This window comes from Mastigoproctus giganteus, chromosome 13 (genome assembly GCF_048544385.1).
Source record: "Mastigoproctus giganteus isolate SK-2022 chromosome 13, ASM4854438v1, whole genome shotgun sequence".
In the NCBI taxonomy this organism is placed as follows: Eukaryota; Metazoa; Arthropoda; class Arachnida; order Uropygi; family Thelyphonidae; genus Mastigoproctus; species Mastigoproctus giganteus.
Genome location: NC_143587.1, coordinates 31136094 through 31151010, shown reverse-complemented (window position 1 = coordinate 31151010; position 14917 = coordinate 31136094).

The following is a 14917-nucleotide window of genomic DNA, read 5'->3' as shown; positions in this document are numbered from 1 at the left end:
CTATGAGAGGAGTCTTGGGCTCTATCACAGTAGTTACCATGCTATCCTTGAATTCGGCCAACTAATTTGTGAAAAAGGGCCATAAAAATTCCTCTCGTCATTGACGGGACTCGAACTCAGGTCTTTTCCACTCGGTTTGAGGAGGACGGTGATTATACCAACTGTGCTACCGCGAGGATCCCACAATACTTGGTCATCGTGTAGAAAGGGCCTTGTAACTGGGAATCATAAATTACAACAACAACAACAAAAAAAAAACTTCGACAGAAGAACGTTGAAGGATGGAAAGTGTAATATCCTGAGATTCACATGACAGTCCACGTACACCTTCTGAAAATTTTATTGTTGAGTGAGATGATGCACTGCCGTAAGAAACATCGGACCTCTTTTAATTATCACTTATTTTATTCCAGAGTCTAAAAGTTAAAATCCAGCGACGTTTCTTAGTCTTATTGTAATCTGTGGAATTGAAAGAAACACTGTGTTATTGTAATTGGGCTTTAGTAGCATCGGCAACTAAGGCCATGTTGCTCCGTGTATGTGAATTGCGTGTGTTCTGAAGTCGATGTTCTGTTTTGCTGGACGAAAAATCTGAGTTTGGGAGAAAAAACCATGCTACCCTCCCCCGAGACAGACTAACTCAGTCATGTTGTGAAAAACACTCATAAAATTTCCTCCTGTCATTGACGGGTCTTTCCCTCCCGTTGTGGGAAGGACGGCGATCCTACCAACTGTGCTTTCCATGAGGGAGAACATTGTGTAACTCCCCATGAGAGGAGTCTTGGGCTCTATCACAGTGGTTACCATAGTTGTCCTTCTATACCGAATGATGGAAAATGCCTGAATTCGGTTCCTGTTTTATTTTTATTTTTTTTCTTCCCACGGGAAACACTTTAATGGGCTTTTTTTTGCTCCTTGGCCAAATTAATCGGTGTCGATGGAGGTTAAATAAGTAAAAGAAGTTAAAATAACGGAACATATGAAAAGATGAAATAAATCAAAATCATGGAACATAAGAGAACATAAAATAAGCCAAAATCACAAACATAAGTAAGAAGCTTTCAAGGCATGGCGATTCTTTGTTAACTAACAAATGCAGGGTACAACATGATAACAACAACAGTAGGTCCGCCATGTGATAAAGAGCAAACAAAAGCAGTTAATCAGCATCTAGCAGCGATGAACGACGTCGTCCATTGGCAACAATATTCTCAAATCGCCAGTGCGTAAAATTGTAGGAGAGGGGACATAATGGGATGGATGAGAGTACCCTTATTGCAATTAAAATTAGGACCGCCATTAAAATGTGAGGTGCCTTCAGCCACAAGCGGAAACGAAAATTGTGCGAGCGGTCCATAATATCAACGTTATTGCGAGGGTCAGCTTATCATGTTTTTCAGTTCACCATGCTCAGCACTGGGGGTTGGACAAAATTGGCAGTGTGGATACCTTCTTCGCGCTCATAAATACGGTCATCCAACTTTCTGCCAGATTTGCCAATGTAACGTGCCTCATAATCCGGGCGCCTAATACGGTAAACCAATTTGGTTTTCATTAACAAAGGAAAGCGAATTGGAATTTTAAGTTCGTAATGAGAAGTTGAATCGGATTCAACTATTTTGAACTCAACTATTTTCAACTATTACAAGGGTTTTGTAAGGCGACGTTACGAACTTGTATCTCAAGCCTATCCAGAATATAAGAATAGTATTCATAACTCATTAAATCCACCCTTACTTTAGTAATTTCAATATCCATGTGTACCACAGGACTGGAATGGGACCACGGCCGACTAAACAAAGCACGAACAGAGCTCTGTAGTTGTCCTGCCTCGAAAGCTTCGCATTACGCGTACATAGTCTTCGTTTCGTACTTTTTTGTTGCCCTCTGGACTTAGAGGAGGTACCCATGGACTGCAGATGTGCAAATGTGGCCCCAATTCACAAAGGAGGATCAAAGGGCGACACAAGTAATTACAGACCTGTTAGTTTAACTTCAGGGAAATTAAGGGAGGCACTGGTTAAAGAAGCACTGCTGGATCATCTAGACAAGACTTCAGTTATAGCCCGGACACAGCATGGGTGTGTTAAGGGGAAGTCTTGTCTGACCAATTTGACTGGATACTATGATGCAGTCACAAAAGAACTGGATGCAGGGAATAACTTTGATATTATATATTTGGATCTTAGAAAGGCTTTTGATACTGTTGCACATGGAAGACTGCTGCACAAATTGGAGCAGTGTGACATTGGAGGCAAATTGCTGCTATGGATATAAGGATGATTGAGTGGGAGAAGACAGAGAGTGATAATCAATGGACACTGCTCTTCGAGGACTAATGTTATTAGTGGAGTCCCCCCAAGGTTCAGTGTTGGGTCCATTGTTGTTTTGTGTATTTATTAATGATATTGATGTTGGTATATCAGGCTTAATGTCTAAGTTTGCAGACAATACAAAGGTCGGCAGGGTTGTTAAGGACACTAATGACAATACGCTGCTGCAACAGGATCTGGAAAAGTTGAGCAGATGGGCTGAGAGGTGGCAAATGAAATTTAACATTGATAAATGTAGCTGTGCTGCATATGGGAAGCAGTAACCCAGAGTAATATATCAACTCTGTGGTACTACACTGACAGTGGTAGAGAATGAAAAGGACCTGGGGGTAATTGTGCAGGCAGATATGAAGTTCTCTGAGAAGTTCAGACGGGCTGTAAGAGTAGCTCATGGTGTCTTGTCAATGATATACAGGAATTTTTCTAGCAGGGATAATGAGGTAATTATCCCCTTGTATAAGGCAATGGTCAGGCCACACCTTGAGTACTGTATACTGGTCTGGAGGCCTCATTTCAAGAAGGATGTAGAGCTGCTGGAACAAGTACAGAGAAGGGCAACAAGATTAGTGAATGGAACAAAGGGTTGCTCTTATGAAGAAAGGCTTGAGTTTTGCGAATTACAGTGTCTGGTGACTAGGCACCTGCGAGGTGATCTGATTGAGGTGTATAAGGCTTTGAATGGTTTGAGCATGCTCAGTGCTGGTGGGATTCTTTCTCTTGCTCAGAATAATCGCCTGAGAAGGCATAAATTCAAATTGAGGAAGGACAGTTGTAGGATCGATGTGTGGAAGTTTGCCTTTAGCCAGCGGGTGGTTGATTGCTGGAACAAACTTCCATTGTAGAAGTTGATAGTTTAAACAGATTCAAGGTAGAAATAGACAAACATTTGGAGTGGATGGGTAAATGAGAAGGGTTTTTTTTTTTTTTTTTCCTTTTGGTTGATGCTGTATAAGCTTGCTTTCTTGCATCATATGCCTTTACTAATGCTCTTATTGCCCTCGTGGGTAACGTAGTTGATATAATCACCGTCCTCGCCATAAATCGGGTGGAAAAGACCTGAGTTCGAATCCCATCAATAACGCCAGGAATTTTTATTGGCCTTTTTCACAATGTGGCTGAGTTAGTCGGTCTCAGAAGAGGGTAGCATGGGTTTTTCTCTTGAAAACTGGTTTTTCGTCCGGCAACAGCAAGTCGACCACAGAACACACGCAATTTACAGACATATTATATACGGTGCAAAAAACCTAAGTTGCTGATGCGTTAAAACCCTATAACAACCTTATAACAGCCCTCTTCCTAATTATCACATTCGAGGATTGCAATGGATCACAAAGGATATCCAGTCATTACTATCCAAAATCCCTCTGGTAGCTAAAAATACTGGTATTAACGCCTAATGTGCTTACGTGAAAAATATATTCCAGACATCAAAATTTTTTAAACAGTCTTTTTCATTGCAACAATTTATAAATGATTTTAACAGGTCTCAAAGACAGAATAAGAATCTCTAAGCGTTTATGCTTTTGAGGGAATTGCCTGGCCATTGAATCTGCAATTAGGTCTGTGAATTGAATTCTACATATTTAACTCTCCTTTTATTGCCCAGTTGCATGCAGATGCTACTGTACAGTATTCCCCAAAGTAGTTCGACAGTCTTTATCAAGGGATTTTCTCAAGTACTGAAGGATGATAAGATAATATTTAAATTATTCTCTGTGTTGTGCTGCCTCTTCTGAATTGCGCCAATGTTATCTGGACTTCACCACTTATACAGCCTGGCTGGAGTTTGTCCAAAAGAATGTCTCCAAACTTCACTATAGTCGTAAATCTGTTTGCCTTCATAATATATAGTATGGTAATCACTGCACTATATGCAATTTATCTTTGCATTAAGATAGACACGCCACACATGAGCTCGGCTTTTTCTTTAAAGTCTTTAATGGTTTATTGTACGGTCCTCATTCACTAACCAAAGTGGATTAAACGGTACTCCCAAGCGTAGTAGAAAGTTAGGTTTTTAGATTTTATTTCTTACCTCTAGACCTTTATACTAGTACCAAAGAGGTGCCACCCTGCCAACCCAGTTTTGCTGTTTGCTTGGCAAACAGCAAATCGACCACAGAACACACATAATTTACAGACATAATGCACAAGGCGCTATATGGCCTAAGTTGCTGATGTGCCTCAAACCTCAACCCGGTTGTAAAGAGGGACAAATCCTGCTTTTAGAAACCAGCTGTTTTCGTCCAAAGCGATGTGGCTATCCTTGTGTTAAGTTCATCAGCCCAGTGAGGATAAATCTTTTCAAAGCCATTGAAAAGATTACTCTCAAGCCCTTGAAAAGATTTCTTTGTAAGGCTACCACGCAAGTTGCATAAAATCTACACTACAAATAAGTAGTGCTTCTATAAAAGAGAAGTTTCATAGTACTTATGAGTAATATGCTGTCATTTCCTAAACAGTAGTTTCTGTGCTTATTAGACGTCATCGGTGGGAAGCTAGCGGTCTTAGAGGAAACTGGCCATCCAATTGCAAAATCTGAAAACTAGACCATAAGATGGAATTGCTTAGAGAGTCTTTATGCCAAATATCATCAAAAGTCTTAGAAATGTGGAATGCTGCTTAAGTTTTCCAAAGTTTCCATTAAATTGGTCCGCAGATGAGCAAAAGCCAAAAGCCCTTGAATCATTCCTGACAGAATTCATATTGGATAATGAGATGGAAGGGTTCACGAGAGTTAGTGGTTGATGGATTTCCTTTGTTACGTTGAAGAAGGTTGATGTAAATACCATAGGACGACAACTGAGCAAATTTCCACACGGAAATAAATTTCATTCACTTCGTTTTAACCCCAGAGGATTCCATGCTGATCCATGGAGAGACAGCCTACACTGATATTTATGAGTTTATATTACAGAACGCAAAGCAGGTTATGAAAACAGTTATAAACGGTATGAATTTCATCATCGTTAGTGTTTGTTTACTATTATTTGTTCCATCTGTCCTTTAATAGTGAAATCTGTTTACTTTAAAGCCTGAACTACAGCTGTTCTTGGAAAAGTCGCAAATCGCAAGTTTTTATATTGTCTGTATAAATATAAACCTCACGTTTTTCATCCAGCTGCGTTTATTTTCTTTACTCCGAACATGTTTGCCTAGTTTGACAAATGATAACAAATTAGATTTGCCTACTTCTATACGTAGTGTGCAGCATTCGTTACTGCATCATTAGTTTATCTACAAATGTGTCTTTCTTACCAGCAGTATTCGAATTCGAAACCCTTGCAGAAAGCTTTAAAATTTATTGGTAGAAATTATTTATTTCGATTTGTATGCCGGGAGTAATTTTTGTTTTATGTCTCATAATACTGGATCACGAAAAATCTATTATATAGAGATATCTGGTCTAAGATTTGAAGCCTCTCTTTGATTTCAACAGGTGTTGATCATTGTTAAGACTATGGTTTTACGTCAAGAAAAGAGAAAATGAACCTCAGAACATGCAATTTATAGACAATATAAACGGAGCAATATGGCCTTAGTTGCTGATGCTCCTAAAACTTACTACAACAACAACATCAGCAATTACTCGGCAACTCATCTTATGTCCAAGTAATAAAGTCCTTTGAGACTGCAAACTGTTAGTAAAAACGTGAACTCTTACGTTGCTAACGTTTTTGAAATGCGAGCCCAAGATTCTGAGAAACTGTCATTACAAGCTGGCACAGCAGAAGGGAAATTTAATTTTAATACCCCAGCAATACCTTTCCAAATTCCGAGAACGAGAAGAATCTTTGACCCAAAATGCTCTATGCCAAACAATGGAAGCATTTTGTACATTTTGTAGTTAACCTTTTACTAAGGACCTTATAAACATTTCATTCACATCCTGCAAATAAACATTGTCGGGTGGCAGTTAAAGACATCTCAGATGTCGTCACAGGTCACTTACTTACTCAGGTTACCTAATGGGACACCGGGTCATCTCAGTGATCTAAAGTCTCCAGTAAGAATAAGAAACCTAAAAAGTAGTACTGGAAACGTGATAATTGACGAGTCCTAACGTCTAAACTTCTACGCTGTAAAATATGAGTAAGAGTAACTGGCACTAATAGAGAAGAGTTCAAAAAAGAAAGGAAAAGGATAGATAAAGTGGAGGAAATAAATAACGGAAAAGAAGAGGAAAAAAAATGACCGCAGAAATAGATGTAATAGGTGAAAGAACCACTAGAAAGAGAAAGGCAGTTAGAATTAACTTAGTATAAACTAATAAATATGAGTTTGGACAGTATATAAGGAGCATTATTCTTCACGTTGAGATCCTTCATTTCCTTAATTATTAATTTAATTATTTAATTAAACATATATTCCATTAATTTAACCAATTTTGTTTAATTAATTAGTTACTTCAATTGGTGTTTATTAAATTGAATTTGATCGATTTTATTAATTAGTTAATTTTAAGTTAGTTTGATATTACGAGGGCTGTTAAATAAATAATGATCGTAATTTTTCGTTAAAAACCGTACTGCTTGCTATTTCTAGCTGAGCTGCGTGATTTAAGACCAAATCAAGGTGCGGAGTTGACTCGCGCGCACGGTGTGACCTTGGAGCGTCGGTCAAGTTTATGCATGTTGAGTTTCCACATTGACTTTTGAAAATATCAGTTTTTAATAAAAATTTGAATTTTCGATATTGTTTTCTCGTGTTTTATGTATCTTCCTCACAATTTAGCGATATTAGTATAACCTATAATAGATGTTCATGTTATTAATATTTATAATATTTGGTGGTTTTTCGTATTTAATTATTAAATGTAAAAAAACTGAATAAATACAAACGTAGATAATCAAAATTAACTTCTGTTTTGAAAAATTCATAATTAGTGGTAAGAAACTGGTCTTGCGTCCCGCTACTATCAGCAGATTATCTGTTTTAGCCCTCTAGCCCCAAAAAGGTTGGGTGCCCCTGGATTATACCATTCGAATGAATAATTCTAATATATCATTTCATTAAAATAATCGAATGATTTTTCATGCTCAAATGAATTTTCATACTCGAATGATTTGTCATAATCGAATGACTTTCCATACTTGAATGATTGTCACACTAAAATCGAATGAATGATTTAAATAATATGAGTATAATCGAAATGATCGAATGATTTTCCCTAATCGAATGAATGTCATAACTGAATGATTTTCCATGATCGGTGAATTGTCACGATCGCATGATTTTCCCTAATTGCATGATTTGTTGTAATCGAATGATTTTCCGTAATTGAGTGAATCATTCACTCACTTGGCGAGGCCACATTATATAAAGAAGCTAGGTATATTCTTGCGATGGGCACGCCATGTCCAAAAATTTCATTACTTCCCACAGCGAGTCCTCCTCATCTTTTCTTACTACAGAATACATTATTAATTGTCAAAATAATAGAGAAAACTTATCTGCGAAAAGATTTAAAGTTGCCAAACCCTTCCTCGTTCAATCCCCAGGGACTCACATCTAATGAGTATGGACTTTCATATCCAGGGTCCTGAGCTGTATATCACCATAATTCTCTTTCTTGGTGATTCTCTCTCTCTCTCTCTCTCTCTCTCTCTCTCTCTCTCTCTCTCTCTCTCTCTCTCAGGGTAACTCATTTCTTTTTTTTTTTTTTTTTTTTTTTTTGGCTGGTGCAGCATATGCCTCAGACTTCCTTGCACCATACGGCTAATAATAATAATAATAATAATTTCACAAATATACGTGGTCTCAGTTCCAATCTCCATGATGTCTATTTCCACTTACACTCCACCAAACCCCATGCACTTTTTCTGGCAGAATCCCAATTATCAGTTGGTATCTTCACTGCTCATCTCAGTTTTCTAAATTATTCGCTGTATGTTTCCTTTCACTTCGAAGGGTACTTGTGAATAAGTCCATTCTGATCTGTCAGAGACTTCGTCATTTGAAATCTCTCTTTTCGATCTTCTCTGGCTTAACACCTCTCTGCCACATTCTATCAAATTCGTGTTTTGCCTCTATCGTTCTCCCAACTCCACTAATCACTTGGAACTCTTTGCCTTCCTCTATTTAAAACTTGAATATCTCCAGTCCAAATTTCTTAACCGTAAAGTAATTTTCATTGGTGATTTTAATGTCCAGAACTCCAGCTGGCTTCCGTTTTCTTGTGACCCAGCTGGTCGATATGCCGAGGCATTTGCAAATACTAATGACCTCGCACAGATTGTTCATTTACACACCAGACAATTCTAACCAAGCAGCCAACACCCTTGATCTTTTTGTCACAAATAACCCTTCCTAAGTACATGGTGAGGTAAGTGAACCTCTAGGCACCTCGGATCACAAATTGGTGGTGCTCGCTTCTCCAATGCAGCTTTTCCCTCGTGGCCGCTCTCAACCTCGTATTTTTTTTTTTTTTTTTTTTTTTTTTTTTGGCATTGCAAGAATGCAAAATGGAATGATCTGCGAGATTCTTTTCTTCTTTTCTTTGGTCGGATTACTGTTTCAAATCTTCTGATGTCAACTTTTCCTCAGTTTGTGCCAGTGAAATTATTCTTGCAGGGATGAAATCCTTTATTCCACACTACCTTAAATCTCATCCTTTGTCTAAACCTTGATTTTCCAATACATGTCGCTAAGGTGTTCAAGATAATGATGTTGCTTATCACAATTGGCTTGTATCCAAATCTCCATCTTTATTTTCTGCATACACTAAAGCTGGCGATAACTGTAAAGCAATCATTCAAATGGTAATCGAGAATTCTGTTCTCTTTACAAAATCTATTGGCCTCACTTTTGCCCATCTCTATTCCCAAACCCCTGAAATGGACAGTGGTCCGTTGATATGTACAGACGTTGAAAATAGTGCTCCTGGAAAGTGATATAAAAAATTGTGTTAACTAGTTAAAACAAAAAAATGGATAACTGGATCGTATACAGCCAACCCTGGTGAGTAAAAAGAGCCTTTCTTGACCACTGCCAGTTAATATTAGCGCTTCTGCAGCCTTTTTAAAATCGCGGGCAAAATGCATTCTTCAGCCAATTTTTAACATGGAATCTCATATTCACTCAATATAGGAATATCTAACTGGCAGTTTTACAAATTTTGATGTGGTCTTATTCCCAAACTATCTTGGCGAATAAGTGCCTTTAAATTCTGGAACACTGGGAGGCTGTTTGTGATGCTGGGGACACAACTCACACATAAATAGCATCAATTGCCAGCCTATTCTGCGGTAATCTCTCGGCCACCATGCCAACGACAAAATAGTGGACAAACAACGGCTGACATATTGCCTTCTTTACCACTGGGAGACAAAGGAATTGGCGGGAACCCAGCTTGACCGCCAACATCCGGGCATTGGGGCCACGTTAGTGAATGCAGGAGATCCTTGCGTTGCCATAGCAACCACCAGGTAAGAAGGTAACTTAGAAGTTGTATAGTGCCACACAAAATATTAGGAACACAACATCAAGTAATTTGAATACCCATAGCTCTGCCCCCATTGCACCTAGAGTTATGAAAATTAAAATATGCATAACTAAAACAATTACTTCATCCCCCTACAAAACTCAGCGCCCCCTGGTGGCTCAATCAGGAGATTGCGAATAACTGGGGAACGGAAGGCCTGACCCCCACGAAAATTACAGCACGGACCCCTTGTCCTATCCCCTACCTACTCGCCAAGTTTCAACCATATATCACTAAAACGCCGCAAATGGCGGGATAAAAAGCAACCAGACTTTCATCCCGGGATCTTTGAAGTGGCATAACTTCGTCCCTAATTGTCGGAGACGGCTCAAACTCAAAACCTGTCACCCAATTGTGGTTCCAAATAAACTGGCACTGCGGCGCCCCTAGCGGAGAAAACTTTGGGCCGAACTTGCAAACTGATAAGCTTGGCAGATCCAAACCAAGCCAACATGACGGAGAGCACTGACTCTAGCAGTGACTCCTCAACAAATGGAAATGAAAAGCAGAGGATGAAAATAGGGCGTCCAATTACTCCCGGCATGTTCCTAAAAAACCAACAAATGGATCCAAAGCCTACTAGCAAACCAAAAAATCTTAAGGGTAAAATTGCTACAAAAAAGGCAACTCCCATGAAAGGAAAGGGAACAAGACACAAAAAATGTCAGGGAAAAACCACTTTGAGGGAAAATCTAAACCCAGACATCACGATAGTCAATGAAACAGATGAAGAAGGGACAAACATTAGGGGAAAGGAAGTTGATACACAGACAACGGAGGATTTGGCATTACAGGTCCAAAACCTACCAAAACACCAAAAAACAGAAGGAACAGTAGAAAACATAGAAAAAATGTCAGCCCTGAAAAACAGATTTCTGGAAGTTCTTCAAGCAGGCCATGAGATTACCCCCTTTATGGTAACTGAGCTCTGCAAAATCTGGGGGAAAATGGAAAAGATAATAATCGACACAACAATTGCAAATGAAATTCTGAAAACAAAAGGAAATGCACAAAACCTACCTAGTCCAAACCCAGGACCGACCTATGCCAGGGCTGTAGGGGAAGGAATTGGCAAGAAGAGTGTCCCAGATCAAGTTCCACAGGGAAATCAGGACAAACATGTCAACATTATCAAGCCCTCCAAGGAATCAACAATAAAATCAAGCGAGGAGGTAAATAAGGCAGTTACAACACAATTAAGAGCAGACCTCAAGACCATAAAGATAAAAGCTATCAGGAACCTAAGAGAAAACGGAGTGGCCATTGAAACAGCCACAATACATGACTTAGACAAAATCAAACAATGTTCCAAACTAACCGAATTAAACTTAACTGCAGACACACCAAAAAAACTAAACCCCACAATGGCGGTCTATAATGTGTCAAAGGACTTTGAGGAGGTTGACTTCCTGGAAGATCTGTACAACAAAAATATTAGCGACAAAGATATCACACCGGATGCATACAAAAAAGAAATTAAAATTAGGTTCAAGATGAACGCAAAAAGTAATGAAAACAAACACTGGGTCCTGGAAATGTCCCCCAGACTGAGGAAGCAATTTCTAAAAACAGGAGGGCGAGTGTATGCTGGGTGGACTGCCCACACAATTAAAGATTTCATTGTGGCCTCACGTTGCTTCAAGTGCCTCTCATATGGCCATGCAACCACCACTTGTAGACAAAAAGAGCAAAAATGTGGGCACTGCGGCCTTTCGGGCCATCAAGCCGGCTCCTGTCCGACCTCTGAGGGTCCTGTATGCTGCCCAAACTGTAAGGCGCGAAATAAGGATTCGCAACACTCGTATCGTGACCCACTGTGCCCAGAATACCTGAGGGCACAAGAAGTAACTAAGCAACGAACCAACTATGACTAACAACCATAACACATTAGCTGTTAAGAATTTCAACCTACTTCAACTAAACTGCCAAAGATGCGCATCGGTCATGTCAGATCTGTCCAAAACAATCCAAGAAAACAAAATAGATATACTTGGGCTGCAGGAGCTGTATTCATATAAAGGAAAAGTAAAGGGCCTCCCCTTCTCTGCGCGGGTAATACAATCGAACCCCTCGGTGGACGGCACAGGAGGAAATGCTACATCAAGGGTTTGGGCCGCGATTGTTATCACAAACCCAACCCTCACAGTCACGAGGATAAATAACCTGTGTACTGAATATGCTGCTGCAGCTTGTATAGAAGGTCCCATAGCCAGATTATATGTTTTCTCCATATACATGAGAAACGCACGACGAGGCCAGGACATTGAGCCCTTTGTGAATTACCTAGACCACGCACTGGATAGGCTGCCTGACAGAAATGTGATCATTATGGCAGACACAAATGCAAAGTCGACCTCTTGGAACAGCCCACAAACTGATGACAGGGGTGAAATGCTTGAAGAACTGATAACTTCCAAAAACCTAATTATTAAAAACACCCAGGGCCACCCACCGACTTACTCATCTGCCACAGGGGAATCCTACATTGATGTAACAATAGTGGGCCCCCCACTAAGACATAAAGTCAGAGAGTGGAAGGTGCGTCCATCTTGGTCAGCTAGTGACCATATGGTCATAACATTCCACCTGACTTCTGAACCAAACAATCACCCAGGACGGAAAATGTATAATTTCGCAAGATATCAAACGAAGAAGGGACACTGGGACAGATTTGACAGACTTCTGAAGGAAACATTCTCCCCAGAATATCTAACATCCATTTCCAACCTTCCCACTGACCAACTCCTCCAAATCATCACGGAAAAAATAACGGAAATCAGTGACGGTAGCTTAAAAAAATGCATAAGGAAACCAAACTACGTCCCCTGGTGGACAACAACCCTGACTAAACAGAGGGCAACACTGAAAAAAGCCAGGAAAGTCCTCCAAAAAGCCAAAAGACAGGGTAGATCCCCGGATGCCATCCATGCACTCTATGAAGAATATAAACAACTTCGTCGACAGTATTTCAACACCATTTATCATGAGAAACAAAACGCGTGGGGCCGTTTGGTCAAAAAATCAACTACCAATGATCCGTGGGGACTAGTCTATAAGCTGATTACGGAGAAGGTCCATCCTGGGGAGGTGTTTCAGTCCATCATGACCACAGGCGAGACTGAGAGCCTTACCTGGAATGAATCCATAGATACCATCTTGGATGAACTGATCCGCCAAGACATAATGTGGCCCGAAAGTTCAACACAAACTAAAATGCGCATGGCTCACCTAACATATCTTGCGCCCTCAGAGGAGGAGATCTTCACTGCGGATGAAATTGAAAACGCAATTTCAACAATGAAAAATGGCAAATGCCCAGGCTTGGATCTCATGGAAGTGGCCACAGTCAAGAGAATTTGGTCACAGTGTCCAACTTTACTCATAAATCTCTTTAACTCCTGCCTGACCCACGGCATCTTTCCGAAACCCTGGAAGAAGGCCAACTTAAAACTTCTAGTTAAAAACCCGGAGAAATCATCAAACCTACCCACCTCCTACCGGCCAATAGCTCTTCTCCCAGTGCTGGGGAAAACCCTGGAAAAACTCCTGGCCCAGAGACTGAGAGCCTATTACAACAGGAAACATCTTTCTTCTGAATCCCAATTTGGGTTTACCCAGGGCAGATCAGCCGTGGATGCCATTGTAGCACTGCAAAACGCCATTGCAAACACAGAATCAAAGTATGTCCTTGGTCTCTCGGTTGACTTCAAAGGGGCCTTTGACACCATCTGGTGGCAGAGTGTCCTTGAGAGGTTCCGAGAGGCCGAAGTGTCAATCCCCATCTATCGACTCCTAGCGGACTATTTCAATGATCGCAGCCTAGTGGTCTTCTCTGGAGAATGCCATGTCACCAGGCCAGTTACGCGGGGCTGCCCACAGGGATCTGTTCTTGGCCCACTCTGCTGGAACGTGGTCCTTGATGGGTGGCTTACGCGCCAACACAACACGGCAGCAAAGATTGCATTTGCAGATGACCTCATTATTCTACTACAAGGGAATTCAAGGTTATCCTTGGAAAGCGCCGCTCAAGAAATCCTCGAAGACCTGACTGCCTGGACTACCACACATAAACTAGAAATCTCCTCAGACAAAACCAAACAGATCCTGTTGAAAGGAAAACTGGATATAAAACGACCACCAAACATAAAGATTGGAAGCCAAACCCTAAAAATGGTCCCTACACTTAAATACCTTGGAGTGATGATTGACAGTAAAAAGCAATACATACCCCATGCAAAATATATACTCCAGAAAGTTAAGACAGTAACAGGAAAATTAATTCGAATTACCAGAACCTCGTGGGATATCAAACCACGCACCTTGTTGCTTTACTACAACTGCATTCTGCTTCCAATCATAACTTACGCTGCAGGTGCATGGGCAGGCAGTATACAAAAACATACTGTTAACAAAATAATCACTCAAGCCCAAAGATTCTTCCTTCTGGCATCCACCAAAGCGTGCCGCACTATATCAACATCAGCACTACAGATAATTAGCGGAAAGCTCCCAATTAAATTTGAGGTCATAAATACCTATCTCCAATATTGCCGAAGTAGGAACATCATATCTATTTTTGAAAGATACCAAATAGATAGAAACCTCACAATTAAAAAAGACAACGAGAGACTACGGGAACTATACGTCATAGACTGGCAAGAGAGCTGGACCAATGACAGCAAGGGGCGGACAACACATCTATTCCTACCTCAAGCGGCGGAAATAACCAAACAAATAAGATCGTGGTTTAATCCGGGACTCTACCTAACATTCCTCCTTAGTGGTCATGGCAGCCTGAACTCGAGGCTAAACGCACTGGGATTATCAGCTACCCCGTGCTGTAAGTGTGGGGGCCTGGAAACGGTCCAACATATCATCCTGGAGTGTCCCTACTACACGGATTACAGGCTTCCCCTTCAACTCGAAACCAACGTCTTTGATACAAGTGACTTTCCACGGTTGGTTGCTACTGAGGAACACTATAAACAGGTATCGACTTTCGCGGAGCGCGTTTTCAAAAGAAGACAGGCGATACAAGGGAACAATCAGAACTGACTGGTTGGACTGGACGAACTGGGACTCAATCCACACTGTGATGTGC